The sequence below is a fragment of the Electrophorus electricus genome, chromosome 9, assembly GCF_041902795.1.
Source record: "Electrophorus electricus isolate QZ-2024a chromosome 9, ASM4190279v1, whole genome shotgun sequence".
Lineage (NCBI taxonomy): Eukaryota > Metazoa > Chordata > Actinopteri > Gymnotiformes > Gymnotidae > Electrophorus > Electrophorus electricus.
This window is the reverse complement of record NC_137505.1, coordinates 21,197,501-21,202,500: the sequence shown is the minus strand read 5'-3', so window position 1 is coordinate 21,202,500 and position 5,000 is coordinate 21,197,501. Positions and strand designations below refer to the sequence as shown.

General features: G+C 44.5%; 1 protein-coding gene and 1 long non-coding RNA gene across 22 annotated transcripts in view; one reads left to right on the top strand and one right to left on the bottom strand.

Moving 5' to 3' along the window:
• Positions 1 to 4,592, top strand: part of LOC113592037 (uncharacterized) — a 7,098-nt gene extending 2,506 nt beyond the window's left edge. The window contains exons 1-3 of the long non-coding RNA XR_003412266.3: positions 1 to 544; positions 1,212 to 1,290; positions 2,269 to 4,592. The exon at positions 1 to 544 is cut by the window's left edge and continues 2,506 nt beyond it. This is a non-coding gene — a long non-coding RNA (uncharacterized LOC113592037). The remainder of the gene's footprint in view (positions 545 to 1,211; positions 1,291 to 2,268) is intronic.
• stxbp5l (syntaxin binding protein 5L) overlaps positions 1 to 5,000 on the bottom strand; it is a 101,200-nt gene that overhangs the window by 68,673 nt on the left and 27,527 nt on the right. The gene's annotated exons all lie outside the window — the stretch shown is intronic.

Genomic DNA, 5,000 nt, shown 5'->3' with positions numbered 1-5,000 from the left:
TGTGTGTTTGTGTGTGTGTGTGTGTGTGTGTGTGTGTGTGAGAGAGAGAGAGAGAGAGAGAGAGAGAGAGAGAGAGAGAGAGAGAGAGAGAGAGAGAGAGAGAGAGAGAGAGAGAGAGAGAGAGAGAGGGGCTCATTGCGCGTGTTTATGTTCCTGGAATCACAGTCTGGGCTCTACTGTGATCTGTGACAGTCAAACGCAGCCCTCACAGATTCTCACAGACACAGGACCAGACAGACACTACTATATCAGAGCTCTGGCTCACTTGTGGGGTGGAAAAACGAGAAGCCATCTGAGCTGATAAAAACGCCTTGTTCATTCCCCTCCCCCCACCACAACTGTTCAGTTTGAGCAGCAGTACAGAGGATCAGATAAGAAATTCAATCACGTACTGCTTATCTAAACGTCACCTAAGACCCAGACCTGTGTCCAGCCATACACAACGAGGTCTGCATCCAGTTCTGCTTTACTGCGGGATTGAAAGGAATTGATCCGATTGGCGGCATTCACCGTGACCGCTGTGGAAAGGCTCGACCTGGTCACAGTAAGTGCTTCCTCGTCATGCTTTAGTAGTCCTTTTGTTTGCTAGACAAATACCTCACGCTAGAAACACGTCTGCTGTGTCCCCGCGGTACCAGAACTGATTCTAGGTCAGTGATGCAGCATATCCAAGTGATGTTATCGAAGACCTAAGACTCAAAACTCTGAACCAAGACCTGCAACACATGGGACATTCACATAACCCCTGAGGTTCCATGCATTTGTTATACTAGTGCTACACACAAGAGAAACATAGGAGACGGTTTATTAAAAATTTTCTTTTTTTAAATTTTGAAATAGAGCAATATATTCTAACAGCTACATTATGTCTCTGAATTGCAAACACACACTCACCAGCTCCTACTTTAGAAAGAACTACCCTGTACCTACACTCATACACTTAAAAAGGTTCATCTATCTCACACACTGTATAGGTGCACAATTACAGGCCATAGGCCAACGGTTGGTAAGCACAAGTGCTCAGCCACGCTGCACACTATATCTGACCACAGGACCGCTGCTGACCACATATTACCTGGCTGACAGTCCATTCTCTGCAGCCCATTAAATCAGACAAGGCATCGCCAGGGCTGGGACTCGTGAGCTAGCACAAGTTTATTAGCCCAGGCAGGGTTGCTGAGTTTTACTCACTGCTGTCATTGCTGGGTCAGGAGCGGGTCTGCCTGCAGCGGTCCCGCGGTCAGGACCCAGACCTCCTTAAAGAGCGGGCTGTACCTGTATGTCCACAAGGTACGTCTAATAAAGTGATTATGTAATAGCTGGTTATTATTTAATAGCCTTACTGTAATTATAAAATGAACAGGCACTGTGCTGATGATAGAGGCCATAATGATGAGTGAGTGTGTGTGTGTGAGAGAGAGAGGTGTGTGTGTGTGTGGGGGTGGGGGTGGGGGGGGGGTTATTGCTGTTCAGTGCATTAGTACGCATAGTCTTATCCAGGTGATGTGCATATCTCTACATTACCATACACCATACAATACCCCGGAACACAGACAAACCCACTAGTGTGCACTGGAATGTCCAAATCAAAAACTCACTGCACTTGCATCCAAGCCTGCGGACACTGATGTCTCACAAACGCACTATTAAACAGGACAATGTCGCACAAAGTGCCATCTGTGGCGAAAGAAACCACAATTTCCAGGGTACTGGTTAACATCCAGGAAGTAAAGTCAAAAAATCTATATTACAGGAGAAGAAAAGAGGTTGGGCACTTCTTCCTCTCACAAACTGCTCACAAACTGCTCATACAGATTATTTTATTGAAAGCTAAGTAGTCCCATACTCATCATTTGATAATGTACGCCGACTGTGGGCGTTTAAAGCAATCATATTTTTAATAAAATCACTAGCTGCCCTTCCCCACGTCCACACTGCCTAATTTATCATGAGCACAGAGCTTCTCCTTTCATCTTTCTCTGTTGTCAAATATTCAGTAGATGGTGAATGTGTTGAGAATAATTCAAGGTCAGAAGCTGTGTGAGCTCCTTATCTAAACTGTTCAAGGACAAGGTGAAAATTTGCACAGAGAAGAGGCTAATAGATTTTGGGCTACCTTATACATTTTAATTTAGCAGGGCAGCCCAGGGCAAACCCATTACTCTGTGGCTATGACTACACACTGTACCATATCATTTTTGCACTGTTGGTAACATGGTAAAGATAATGTCACTGGTTTAACTTTTTCATCCTCTCCATTTCTTACAGATGGACTCATGTTCATGAGAAATGTTTTGATGATTTGGTTCGTTCGATTTAAAGCCCTGAAATCATGTAGCCAAACAAGCCCGAAGCCGTAGACCCCACAGCAGGAACATGGTCTTTCTGAAGTGAAGCGCAGGAGCCTCAGGTATAAATGCTAGCAAGAACTGTGTATCCATAACCATAATAAAAAAAAAAAAAATTTAAAACGCATGTAAGCAGGACAGAAGAACTCTCTCTTATTTAGAAAATGAGGCATTTCAAATGTGCAATACGTTAAAATAAAACATCTGGGTTTCTGTATGAATGGCTCTGAAAAAAAACTGGTCATCTTCTAGGGTATAATTACAAATGAAAAAGGGCATATCAATTCATTCTAATTTAACAAACAACACATACATTTTACATTGCCAATATGTATTGGAGATGCTGTTTAAACAACCAAGATTGTTGAGGGAAAATCTATATAAACCCCAGAGAAAAAAAGGTTTTGACTTACTCTGCAATTAAAAACTACAACATGTATGTAAACTGCTCTTCAGTCTAGAGTTGTGGGGAATAAGACCAAATCAAAAGAGATTTTAGAGGACAGTAGAAGAAAATCTGTTCTACTAATGCAGAAGTTCCGACTAGGTCTCTATAGACACAGGGCGTCCCTCTGTGTACACTCAGGTAGGTAGTTGCAATTGGAATTTCATGGAATGGAAATGCACATGGGAGAAAAATTCACCTCCCTACTACTTTACACCAAAGTGGGAATCCTATAAAGATAAATACATACGCATATATGTACAATCCTCAAGTGAGGACGTGATGAAGATGATAAGTGGAAAAGATCCCTAAAACCATAATCCTTAAGACAAAGACCTCTAAGACAAGAATCCCTAAGACACAGATGCCCAAGTATTGTTTTTAGTACTTGTTTACTCTAGAGGAAAACAGTGCTTCACAATTCAGGCTTGCTAAAGATGTACCAGATCAATATAAGATCAATGTTCTATATACAAGCTTTTCAGTAGCACAAAACATATATTTGGAGACACTGTATATAAAATACTGCATATCAGCAAACATCAAACTCTGACCCCAGCTGTGAAGCACGGTGGAGGGAGTGTGATGCAGTGAGCTGCATTACTACCTCAGGGCCTGCATAGCGTGCACTCACTGAGAGACCAGGGGAGAAGCACAATATATGCCATGCATAGCGGAAATCTCTTCTTGAGAGACAACAGATAACAAGGCCTTTCCGGAACTCTTCCCTGTACATCTCGACGAGCGAGACATCATCATCTGTGTGCAAGCAGCCACTTGGTCTATCACTTTTAATTGCGCTCAGTAATTGCACTGCATGCTTACGCTGGTGGCCAAGAGGATCCAGGTGTTAGCACTCGCACCCAGACCTCCCTTGACAAACACCCTCATCTTCTAACAACTGCCACCTCCGCGCTCCTTCGGCACCTCTGCGAGACAGCGTGAGAGCTGCAGAGGGGAAAGTTGGAGGTAGAATCACTCCGACTGAACCGCGGCATACGCTGGAATCTAATAACAAAAGACCATCGGGGAGAGTGCAGGTGGTCTCGTCGGGAAATTGTGAAGGCTAAACGCATGAGCCAGGTTATTGATAGCATCTCCAGCGGCTGATCCCCAAAGTTTCTGGGAAAACACGCTCCTTTTGCGGAGCTACGCGTTCCCTGACCTGCGGCTACAGGTCGGCGTGCTCCATCCTTCTGACATCTCAGGGTTCCTTCCACACTGAAAGGACAACGGTTGCAGTAAAGGCCTGGAGCCCTGTGTGGATACAGCAGTCTGCGATGGCTGGCACTCGTCAGAAACAGGCTCCATTGTTTGAGAGTTTCGTGATTAGTTTTTTTTGCATAATAGACGTGAGTGCTGTGTGTCTGCGCGTGGGCTGGTGCACGCCTGTGCTTTTATTCTGTCCTCATCTATGGAGTTTGGCTATAACCAGTCATTATCATACAATTATGACCATGTTTCCCTTCACTGCTCATTTTTTATTATAAACTCCTGCACTTATGCTCATTTCATTTCTCTATTTTTAAAGATTCACCTCAACATTTCCACATTTTCTACATTCACTTTTATTTCTCCATTTTGACCCTGTTTGAACCCATTTTGCACCCGCATTTGTTTTCCCAAAGGGCAGTGAAATGCATTGGCTCCAGGCAGCGGCGGCCTGCTTCACTCTTCCTTTGACTCTTGGTTTGGCTCGGCGGCATGTTTTGTCCTGTTTGTGCTTTAATTAGCTGCAGGAACAGGACGGGCTGTTCCCGTGACAACAGTCAGACAGGCAGCTGCATGGGATGACAAAATAAAGAGAAGCTAGATCACCGTGATTAAAGGAGAGATAATGCCCCACCTTCACCACATCTTTCACCCCTTTTATTTCTGTGCACTCCCCCCCCTCTTGTCTATCTCTCTCTCACGCCAGGGCTGCTGTCCTTTGCGTTTGAAAGGTTAGCAAAGGACAGCGTTTGCTGGCTTTGCTCCATTTGATGAGAACGCACGTAAAAGCAGGGCTGATGGAGACGCTCAGGAGACACACACCAAGCTTTGGTGAACAAGTGACTGAGGAAGAGAAGAGAGAGATTCTAGAGGAAAGGAAGATTCTAGAGGAAAGGAGGTTAGAGGAAGAGAGAGACATGTGTCTACGTCAGGTCACATCAATCGTGCAGGTGTACGGTGCTCTTAAATGAGCCAGAAGATGCAACAGGGGCCAC